The sequence below is a fragment of the Camelus bactrianus genome, chromosome 3 (assembly GCF_048773025.1).
Source record: "Camelus bactrianus isolate YW-2024 breed Bactrian camel chromosome 3, ASM4877302v1, whole genome shotgun sequence".
Taxonomy (NCBI): domain Eukaryota; kingdom Metazoa; phylum Chordata; class Mammalia; order Artiodactyla; family Camelidae; genus Camelus; species Camelus bactrianus.
Window position 1 is genome coordinate 138,232,416 of NC_133541.1, and position 12,069 is coordinate 138,244,484.

At 47.1% G+C, this 12,069-nt stretch overlaps 1 protein-coding gene across 24 annotated transcripts in view; it reads right to left on the minus strand.

Annotated features, from left to right (window-relative positions):
- LOC141577158 (trafficking protein particle complex subunit 9-like) overlaps positions 1-12,069 on the minus strand; it is a 138,381-nt gene that overhangs the window by 47,830 nt on the left and 78,482 nt on the right. For 23 of the 24 annotated variants that reach the window (XR_012505816.1, XR_012505815.1, XM_074361294.1 and 20 more), the window contains 2 exons: positions 9,059-9,631; positions 7,507-7,676 (listed from right to left, as the gene is read on the minus strand). The gene's annotated coding sequence lies outside the window, so the exon portion shown is untranslated. The remainder of the gene's footprint in view (positions 1-7,506; positions 7,677-9,058; positions 9,632-12,069) is intronic. The other variant, XM_074361288.1, reaches the window with a different exon arrangement.

Consider the following 12,069-nt stretch of genomic DNA (forward strand, 5'->3'; position numbering starts at 1 on the left):
ATGTGCCTATTCTGGGCATTTCAGATCACTGAAGTCAACAATATCTGGCCGTTTGTGTCTGCTTCCTTTCATTTAACATGCTGTTGTCAAGGATCGTCCATGTTGAAATGGTATCAGCATCTCTCCCTTTTTTTTTGAAAACGTTAAAGTTTATTAGAGGGTTGTAAGTAATATCAAAAATAGTAGAGTGGAGCATAAGTGATTGTGTTTCAAAGGGAAAATGGCGGGTTGAGCAGTCAGAGTGGACTTCCCAGAAGAGGTGGTCTTTTTCATTTTCCTCTTTTTCTTTTTTATTCACTCTTACGTCTGAATAATGTTTCACTAAATGGAGATTCTACATTCTGTTCATCCATTCAGCAACTATGTATGGACGTGGTCCAGAAGGTTGAGTGTAAGAGGCGACTTGCAGGGATGACATTTAAGCAAAGGGCAAGATGTGCTTTCAAAAAAAATGCCAACAAACAGAGGCGCAAGGAAATTCAGTGCGTTTCTGAGCAAAGTGCATGCTTGCTTCGGCAGGACAACCGTGCAGGGCTGGGGCGGATTTTGGCAGGAATCACGGCGTGGGAGTCACCTGAGAAGACTCCCCACTGCACGCAGCTCAGCCAATTCTCCTCCCTCATCCTGTATTGTTAGAGCCATGTTTCTAGGTTTCTCTTATTTCAAGTAAAGCCCTTTAAGTATATATCTGATCATCTGCATCAGACCACTTTACCTCCAAGGCACAGAAAATTATTCACTAACCAGAGCAGCTCCAGGACATAACGGTGATGGATTAGGGAGTCCTGCAGCATCCCAGCCTGCATGCACAAACCCCACATGTACCCTGGTGATGTCCGGAAAATTAAACGCATGGAAATATCTCACTGCTGGTACACGACATCTGCCCTCAAATTCCCCCAAAATCATGCTGGCAAAGCACTACTCAGCCCTCTCACTACAAAAAAAACCAACAACAACAACAACAAAAAACGCTAAGAAGGCAAATTTAGGCTCTTCCATTGAAAACCAGCAACCATCAATGCCAGTATCTGAGCTGGAATGCTCCTGACTTCTAAAAACACTGCGCCGTTACTTTTCAAATGTGAAAGTCATATATGTATTCCACGTAGATGATATTACAGTAGGATTTTTCTTTTCAAAATTACCAGTTGCAACATTAGCACAAGAAAGTTTATGTTTCAGCTTTAAAAAAATCAATTATCTTCCAATTTCTTAATTTTGAACCTATTATTATTTTATAAATGGTGCTATGCTGCATAATATCAACAAACTGTTTGAATTCTGCAAACAAGACCTTTATGACATCACTATTTCAGAGCAAACATTAATGATGTTTTGAGAGTTGGGGCCTGGGGTGCTCACTAACAGCTCTTTAAATACTGACAAGGATGTGCTATTAAGTAATGCAAAGGCTCTAACTCCACATTAGCTCAGAAACCAAAGAAACTACACCAAAGCCTTACTTTATCATTTTTAAATTTTGCTATTCTTTGGAATATTAAATTTCTTAATAATATATGATTTTTTTTGAGAAAGACAACAGCTGTATTAAATTTCCTCTCACCAAGAAAGCAATCTTTATCAAGAATAAATACCCCATGGAAATCGAAATGACGGGAGGTTTCTAGCTAAGTGAACATGCCGATCTGAACAGAAATCTAAATCCTATCAGATCTCATTCGAACGAGCTCAACAAAGTCCTGGGCTACCCTGGAACTTAGCTCTTCTGTTCCAAAAGTTGGCTGAGCTAAGATCATCACACAAGGCAGGGAAGGAGAGAAGAGGAAAGTCCACCTGGCAGCCTCCATCTCTTTACTTCCAGCCAAAAGTCGCCTCTCGGGCGACCCCGATAACAAGCCCTCCCCATAAGGAAATCCAGCATCCACACTGCCCCTACCGTCCCCAAGCAGCCCTGACGCCCCTCTCCCAGCCTGTGAATGGTCTTCTAGTTGCCCCCCAAGTTGGTGGCACCCTCCCCCTATTCCCCGCTACACACACACACACAGAGCAACGGCAGGCTTCCCAAAGCACAAACTTGATTACATTACCCACACTTCAAACCCTTCAGAGGCTCACTGGTGGAATTCTTCCCCCGCCACCGACACTGCTCACCCAGCCTCACCCCAGTTCCCAGGTCCCCCCTGTCCTGCTCCTACTTCCCACTTGCCTCCAGGCTCATTTTGACTGATTTTCAAGGAAGACTTCCCTCCCTCCAACCTCCGCAACTTGTTCCTCTATTCCTAGAACATTCTAGGCTAAGTCAACTTCTGACACTGCTAAGCTCACAAGAAGCAAATACATTTTGCTTACTAATGTGGGTCCACCCTCTCTCCCCTAGACACACAGAAGTGCACGTGTTATGAATAAATGAATGACGGGGTGGGTCTCAAAGGGACAGACAGACCTGCTCTTGCCCGTCCCGACCCTTCTGTCTGTAGAATATCAGAAGCAAAACCAGAATTACCTTTCCTGAGGGTCTCTTCCTGCTGACACCCTTCACTGCCCCCAGTGTCTGTTCAAATAAAACCCAACGTCTTCCAAAGCCCTTCACCCCAGGCACTCTCCAGGGTCCTCCCCAGCAGGGGAACACTCCACCCTGGACCACAAAGGGCACTCTCCCCAGGTCCCCACCCCACAAGCCTCCAGGCCTCTGCCCGGGCTGCACCTGCCACCTGAGCCACACTCTTGACTCCTTCTCCTGGCTGACCCTTACTCTGTCCCCACGATTGAATGTAGAGCCCATTTCTTCCAGGAAGTCCTCTCTGATAATGTCCTTTAGGTCTTGGCAGGGCTCCATCTATAGCAACAGTACATGGTGACCAACTGCGTGTTTGCCCACTCCTTTGAAACCACGAACTCTTGGGGGCCACGTGGGAAGGAGTGAGAGATTACAAGAGGGGTGGGGGAAGCAAAAAGCAAAAATCACAGCCCAAGTCCCAAATTCAAGGATTCTTTCTCAGAGAAAATTATGAACTATTTCACACGTGTGCAATTTGGCTACTATTTTTGTGGCTTGTGGACAGCAAGAGCTTGGTGTTCTAGTCCAAAACCCAGATTACATGCAAAGAAATGTATATATTCATATCCAAAGGAAACCAGAGCTGTTCAACAACAGTTTGCAGTTAGAATAGAAATGAACTTTGATAAAGGCCATCTCTCTCTCCCTCCACTTTCTTTTCTGGCATCATATAATTTTAGAAGTATTTGCGTGACTAAGAGATGGCTACAAACCGTGATTCTGCACTGGAGTGTTTGGGGCTGAGGAAGCCCAGATTACATTCACTGCGTAAATGCAATCACACCAAAACACTGATAGGTGCCGTGGTGGTGGAGCTGATGTTCCAAAGCAGGAAACCTTACTCTGTAAGAGAACTGTAAATAGAAAGAAAGAAATACAATGATCTGTACTCAATTTCATTCGATATATGGGTCATTAACTGATAGAATATCTACACTAATGTAACCCAAAAATAAATTGTCAACGTCGATTTTCTTCATCTGACCGTTTTATGCTAACTTTGGTTATCAAAACCTCACTCCATATGGAAAGCTCAGGCCTATGCTGCAGCAGTTACATCCCGTGGAAGAAAGCCGATCAAGGGAGAACTGGAGAGTTTCCCTTCAGAAGCTGCTAAGTCTGGTTTTGCACCTGTACGTCATTTGCAACCACGTCATCGTCAAGGAGTAAGACCTTACCCCTGTGGGGCAAAAATCACTGCGGTGCTTCTGAACCATCAAAGATCACTGAGCTTTGTGAAACTGTCCTGAGGCACTTAAATCGTACTTTTTGTGAACGGCTCCAAAACTGACCCAATTCACCAATCCAGGTACAACAGGGAGGTACCGGAGTTATTAGAGAGAACATGCCCTTGAAGTCTGACAAGGCCCTGCTTGAATCCTGCTACAGCATTGACTAGCCGCTAAACGGACCAATTCCTTAAACCCTCTGAGAAGGCTTCCCAATCCGCAAAAGGGGGCTGCCACCGCCCACCTGTGAGGCATGGATGAGAACGCAACATGCAAGTAGGGCTGCCGACTGGTACCTGACACGGGGCCTGACTAGCTTCCCTCCGCTGCCCTTCTCCCCCTTTAAACTTGCACTGTTCCCCCTGGTAAGGATCAAACCAGTGGAAAAGACTGCCCGAATCTTCTGTGTATCCCTGGATACATGCATTAAAATTAGGAGGCCAGAAAAACAACTGCCTCCTCCCCAGTCACTATCAATGTTCTTACTAGTCTGGGTATTTTTAACTCAATTTTTCAGGGAGACTATTCCAGAACTTTGCAAGCACCATTCTCCAGGTTGCCTCCCCTCCCAGCGCCCATCTATTCTCACCTCAGATCCTCTGTCTGATTGACTTCTGTTCATTGGAAAGCGAGTCCAGTAGGGTGGCGGCTCCCAAGGACTCCCTCCCTCCCTCACAGGTGAGTGTGACTACTTTCTCCCCACTCCAACTCCAGCTTCTTAGAAGTCTACCCTCCCGGACCCTGCAGACTCTGCATCTTCCCAAGACACACGTGGCCACGACCCTTCTTACAGATTTCTTCCTGGCTGGCCCTGCCCAACCCCCGGCCCCTTAAGGATAAATGGCATTAGTCTGAAAATCGCAAACGCCGCAGACTGACACACCAAAGCTGCATGGTCTGGGCTTTCCTCCAACCAAGGCACAGCCCTGCCCCACCTCAGCCTCAGTCTGCAGCTCTCAAGATGATCTAATTCACATGTGTGGCTGTGAACACCAGCTAAGAATGACGACTCCCAACGTGTATCTCTAGTCCGGCTCCTTCACCTGAGCCCCAGGGCCATAGACCCGAGTGCCTCTTTGAAGTCCTAACTAGGATGACAAATGGCATCTTAAAAATGCCTCATGTCCGCCATTTACTCTGGAATTCGATTCCTGGCAGGTACCTCCCAGACACCCCATTTTCGTAACAGCCCCAGCACCCACCTATGTGTTTGAGCTCACATTCAATTTCCACTGTTCCCTCCCCCAAGCCCTGCCCTGGAATCAGTTCTGTTATATCCGTCACTAAGCGTATCTCAAGTCTGGTTCTGCAGGGACCACGGCCGGAACCCCACAAGCTCAGAGCATGGTGCACTGAGTCACAGCCCTCCAAAGGGTGCTCCCTGGAGGGGGAGGCATCTCCTGCCACTGGTCACCTCAGAAGGCACTGTATTCTCACAAAGGAGGCCCAGGAGAAGAGACTCAAGGTTCTCCCGTGGTCTGAGTTTTGAAAGGCCCGAGGTGTGTGGGAGCTCCTAATTAGCAGACACACTTGACAGTAAGCAGACGAAGATGGAGGAACCCAGGCAAGGCTGTTCTCACTCCGACCCCTGGGCCCTCGGGAGCCACGGGAAAGGCCTGTGTCCACAGCATAGCCCGGCCATCACAGATCCCAGCCTGCATTTGCCAACCCGGACAGACTAGACTCCTTCTACTTGCGACATTTACTTCTGATCTGTTCCCCACCCACAATGTGATGGACTCATTCAGATATTCTCTCCTGTCTCAAGCGAGACAAATTCAGTGAAAAATGAAGTGTCTACATTTGGACCAGAGCATGAAAAGAGAAACAAGGCCTCATGTTCAGCATGATGGTGGTGGCCAAACACTTCCACCGGGTGAGATGAACCATGTTGGGGGTGAGAATCCAAGGTCCTAGGTCGGCCAAAGCATTTTCCTTCACAGTTGACTGGGGTGTTGGAGACTCACTACCGCAAACTAACGACAAGGCCGACAGTGGTGGACGTCAGCTGCAACAGACACGGAGTCAGCTATTTACTGCCAACATGGGTTAAAAGTAAAGGCCGGTGCAGGGAGGCCTGCACGGCTGCTGAGGCAAACCACAGTCCCGGCTCTGAATGCCCACTGGCTGGAGCAGAGAGGAAGCTACGGTTCCCTTTAGCAGTCCCTATTTCCACCAGATCCAGGTGAGCCAGCTACTTAGGAGAAGGGCATGTTGTCCTGATACTCAGAAAAACTAGCCTCGTAAAGGGAACAAAAGAGTGGCATGGAATTTAGACCCACTTCTGCCCCTTTATGAAGGCAAAGTAAAGTAAATGGCACGGAAAGTAAAATGTAAAGAAAAGAAAAAATTAATTAACAAAACGGTGACTGCTTCCTCCAACAGCTGCTCACCCCCGAGCCTGCCAATTCCTCACCAGTGACCACCAGCCAGGCAGCGCCGTCACGCACGTCACACAGCGACAGCCAAGAACCGAGTGCCAAGCACGTTTGTGTAAAAGCAGGAATCGAGCAAGATGCTGCAGAATTTGACATTACAAGTTTAAATACTCCATGAAAATCATCCCTCAGCAGCCGCATAAATGAATTCGCATCTCACTTCTTCAAAACAATCAAAGAATTTTAATAAGGGCGCATTTGTCACCAAATATAAGGAGGACCAACCTGGTTCCTTAAAGCAAGGATTTTAAGAGGTATCAAACACCAGTGGGTAATGTGCTAAAAAATATTAGAAAATAAAAAGATTACAAGGATAATACATGGATCAAGGCAGCTGTTAAGTTTTTGCTTTTTAAAGCGATGGAGACAGCACGGAGGGCGATCTAGCTATTTCCAATGCACTGTGTGTACAGCCCACAATTTCAGACGCAACAACATGCTCACAGGGCAGTACAAGAGAAAAAGGAATAAAGAAAAAGGAAAAGAGGAACAAGAGAAAATTAGAAACACACAAGAACAAAAATGACTTTGAAAGCACGTACAAGAATTTACGTGAGTGTGTGAGGCCAGGGACGCGGGGATGGTGAGACCCAACCTCACCTCCTGCTCCAGGGAAAGCAGGGGCCTGAGGGGAGCGGCGCTGCCGGGGGACACCAACATGGTCAGCGCCCCTAACCAAAACTCCATATACATGGGTCTAGGCAGGTCTTAAGCTACAAATTTTGGTCACATTTCAGGCTGGACAGTTTTACGCACTTCCACCAAGAGTAGCAGGAGAGAATTAGTCTCTGCTCCTGCACCAAAGCATTGTTTTAAAAATTAATGACTGTGGAATAGTAAAAGCAACAATGGAGTAAAAGTGACAGGAGGAGAACTTGCTTGACCCGAGCTCACTGGCCGCGTTATCTCACTGACGTTAAGATGCTGGCTGAGACCTTACGGTACCAAAACAGACAGACACACCAGGAGGGAGGTTTAATGCGCTGCTATATTTTGATGACGGGAGCCATGCCTGGTACACGAGGTTCTGGGTAAACAATGGTGACTGTGTCAACCACTATGGGCTAAGAACATATCCAGCTACTCCGCCAAATCCCAAGGGCAGACTTCAAAGGCAAAAACAAGCAGGAATTCTCTGGTGGGTCCTCAGACTCAGAGCTAAGCAGTTGCTGAGCAAAACTGTCACCAGTGCCTCCTGTGACAAAAGAGGAGGCACTGGCCTGGGGGCTGGGGCAGGGCTCCAGGCTTCCACTGCTTAACCACCAGTCTGTCCAGGGGGAGAACATGGTCCCTGCTTACGTTGCACCGATGCACCTACCTTGACTGACGCATGGGGGATCAGCAGGAGGTGACATGTGAGGTGAACGGAGCCAGCCTCGGTGTAGCACAGTGCTGGCAGCTGTGCCCTCAGCAGTGCCCAGGCTCCTAAACATGACACCTCATCTCCAAGGAGCAGATGGGGAGCGCCGGCATGTAGGTCACAGGGCCCTGTGAGGAGAAGAACAGATCATGGCCACGACATGCCTTTCCCCTTCCTTAAGCATGTCCGGGAGGAACAGAAAATTCATCCAGAGCCCGCTAGGCACCTCATGCAGGTGGGTCTCGGGTCCTCTTGCCCATCACTCACAGGGCTGTTCTGGATATTCTTTTTATCAATTCTCTGGCATCTTCTCCTCCAACTTACCAACAACCAGAAAGTAGAATCTGATCTTAGTTAAGTTCAAGAATCACAGAGCACCGCCTCCACAGCGGGCCCGGCAGCACGTGCCAGGTCGTCCGACCATCACCTGTGGGACCGCCATGAGCCCTCTCCAGACTCAAGGCCCGAGGCCGTAGGCCAGGGGTACGCAGATTCCGTCACTCTCCCCAGCAAAGGGGACCACCTCTCGGCAAAGGCATCTCACCCTCTTCTTCCCGAGGGAAAGCACAATAGATACACGGGGAAACAGAACAGATGTTGCGGGGTTAGGAAGCCCAGAAGAGCCCGTCTATAATTCCGTGGAAAAGTGGGGCCGTTGACTTAATCACAGGGACAAAGTGAGGATGAACATTTCCCTGCTCTTTCCCATACTCTGTGATACACCTTTCCCTGCATAAGGAGTTCATTCGGAGGTACATGGCAGTGTTTCTGATGTCCTAACATGGCATGCTGGCTGTCGGGCAGGAAGAGAGTGCCTGAGCCGAACAGGTGCTGAGCCTGGGAGGCAGGAGACACTGGCTCCAAGCCAGCTCAACCAGCGCCTCGTTCTGCCTCTCGGGATTCAGCATCTCATCTATAAGCAAAGGGATGAGACTGTCCCAGGAAAGGCTGCCCAACAGAAATGAAATGAGAGCCATGTAAAGAAAGTTTCCCAGTTGCCACATTTAAAACGGTAAACAAAGAAACAAACCAACAAAGAAAAAACAAGTACTAGAAACTGATTTTAAGAACATATCTTACATAATATACTGTATGTAAAATACTATCATTTTGACATGTAATCCATAGAGGAAGTAACAAGATAGTTTATATGCTTTTAGTAGACAAGCCTCAGCGTCTCATGTGCATTTGAACTACAGCACATCTCAGCTCAGACCAGCCTTCTCCCCAGTGCTCCTAGCATCAGTGGCTGTGGCTACTCTATTGAACAGCAACTCCAGGGGTCCCACCAGGGTCCTGGCTGAAAAGCAGGAGTAAGTGCTCTAACACTATCACTAAAAGGATCTCTCTGAAACAAAGGCAGATTCACTTTTAAATGTCTCTAAACCGGTGGGCTGCACTTCCCTCCACCCTTGGCTACTAGACAGCCCTCTTCCTTGCTGAGCCCTTTCTGGATGTAGGGAAGCAACCTGGCACAGAACCAGGGCGGACGGGCCGCCAGGTAAATTACCTGCTGTCTGTGTCCAGTCCCATGAAGTCCTCCTTCTCAAACAGGATGCAGAGGAGTGGGATCTTGTCCCCAGAATTGTCGGGGGCCCCATCCAGCCACTTAGACTTGAGCAAGATGAAAAGTGACTCAGTGAAGTCCTCAATCCTCTTCTCCACCACCCTGCAGTCCTCGTAGATTGAAGGCCACGTCGGTGCGCGGCTGCTCAGCTACCTCCCCATGCAGCACAAAGACAAAGAGTTGAGAGTCATTAAGCATGGTGCCATACAGCTCCTCTGCACGTGGAGCTTCTCAAAGGCCTTGGCCGAGAGGCAGTCGGTAATGGTGACAAGGCCCACAACCTTGAGATGGGTCTGGAAGCCGCTCCATCCATTCTTGGGCGCATAGTGATGCCTGTAGTGCATACAGAGTGTGCCCTGGGAGCTGCACGGGCTGATCTGGCTCACCAAAGAGATTCGCTTATAGATGCAAAAGAAATTCTCCTCTGAGATGATCCCCACTGGTTTGACCACCACAGGAAAAGTCTCATAGTCCTCAGCACACTGCACGTAGTCAGGGATGCTCATGTTGCAGGCCCTGCCGAGAGGGGAGAGGAGATCGAGGTAAATATTGTGCTGTGGGCTGCGGGCGCCTCTGGGTTGCGGTGACCTGGTGTGTACCAGCCAGAAGGCAGGGGAAGCCCAAGCAAATCCAGGGGTACAGTTTGTCCTTCAGAGCCTGCACATAGCTACCGTAGCACGGATCACTTTACCCAGCTTTTGGTCTAGGCTTCCTGCCCCTGCAGAGAAGGGTCATTTCTTGTTTTCTGTTTCAAAGCACCTAGCAAGGCCCTGATGCAAAGTCACTGCTCAAAAATGCGTAATAAAGAAATGAAAAAAGGAACTGCTTTCCGCAACCCCCTTCAGCAGAATATAAAGAAAAGGACAACAGTAGGAGCAAAAGATCTGGATTTCAATTCCAATTTATTTGAACCCCTAAGCTGCAGAATAATGGATAAGAAAACTTGCCTTGTGGAGGAGGGTACAGTTCAGTGGTAGAGCACATGCTTATCATGTACGAGGTCCCAGTACCTCATTTTAATAAAAGAAACAAATAAAGAAACCTAATTACCCTTCTCAAAAAATACTTTTTAATTCAAAATTCAAAAACCACCTTGCAATTTACACAACATTGTAAACTTGACTATACTTCAATTAAAAAAAAAAAAATCCTTGCCTTACAAGAATATATCTTGATTATGAAAGTTTGCAAATATAAAATGCCTAGGGTACCACCTGCATAAAAAGGGGTGACTACAAATTTACTATCCCTACTTTATGAGCTATATTTCCTTCGGGGGGTTATAACCTCTCAGAGCTAATTTTCTCAGATTTAAATAAAAGTAAATATTACATGATTCTCAGTACTGCTGAAGAATCAGATAACCCTATGAAAGCATCTGACCCAAAGAGGTTACTCAATAAACGTTTGTTGAATGAATGAATAAACAAGCAAAGTGAATGCTGCTCCCTGCCACAGACCATCATAATGGTACTGCTTGGAAATCCCAAGCCCACGTTCCACCCGTCTCTACACTAATCATGTGGGTGACCTGGGCAGGCGTGTGTGCTTCTCTAAGCCCCAGTTTAATCATGAATAGAAATGATGGCAATAACACAAACCTCAGATTTTTAGTGAGTCAGTAATGAATCGTACCCCAGCTTTGAAAGATGGAACCATTAAGGAAAACTGGGAAAATTTTCTTAGCAGCCTCTGGGGGCTGCGTTGGTGGGGGGTGTCACAGGCAGTTGTAGGCAAACAGCTGAATCAGATAAAACTTTGAGCACTGACTTTCTGCTAGTCCCTACTATGGGTCACAGAGATAAACTAGGCACTGTTTCTTCCTCTGAAGAGCTGCTCACAGTCCAAGCTATAAATTCACTGAGTGGGAATGCTGTGTCTTCTGGCATCTTTGGTGCATAGTTGGGGACACATAGCAGGTCCTTACCTCCATAGGCCCTCTCCATATTATCTCTTACAACTACATGGGAATCTAAATTATAACTCAAAATAAAATTTCTACTTTTTTAAAGAAGCTATTGAGGTTAAATTTGCTCACTGTCTCAAAAAAGGAACACACAGAAAAAATAGGACAATGCCCAGCACATGAGATACACTCAGTTAAAATTCCCACTGAACCCAGTGGTCCCTCCAACTTCAGAGCAAGAGGATGGGTCCTCGTGGCAAGAGGCCACTGCACCTGAAGCTAACAAAGCTAATGGTGCTCAATTCCAAGAGCCCCTGTCACCACCCTTGTTCTAATTTTCTATTTGTAATTTTTTTCTTTTTATTAAATAGAAACTCCCAATTGCATAGCCTTCACCTGACTAGACATCATGATGGCAGCCCTTCAAAACCTGACCACAGAGATCATGATGGCAGCCCTTCTTGGTGAAACAATAAAATGAAAAGACATTTCCAAAAGACCTCTGTGTAAATCTACTAGGGAACTTCATCCTGGACTGAGGAAGAGGACTGGGGAGGAGGGGGCAATCTGGGGCATAGAGAACTATGGGCCACCTGTCCCACGATGGACTTTAGACTCAACCATCACCCTCCAGGAGATTTAAAATGCACAGCGACATAGTGCTATGGGCAAGATTTTTTTTTTTTTAAATCCCTGAATCCCTTGCAGGTCTTGTTTCTACTGAGACACAAATAGATTATGTGTATAATGTTTCACAAAAGCCTTAAAATATTATCACCCCAACTTGACACATCAAGAAACTGAGGTAGAGAGGTTTGTCACATTGTGCAAGATTAAAGAGAGGCCACGACAGACACCATATTTAAATGCAAGGCCCTGCTCCAGTGCTCACACTAGAAAGTGTGACATACTGCCCCTTTTCTGCCCTCTCCCTGCAATAAATCTCTGAAGAGTCTTTTCTGTGCCACCTGGAATCACAATCACATCAATTTTCCACAAAGAGCTATGTCCCTCCTTGCAGGAAGTAACAAAATCTAAAGTGTTGGGA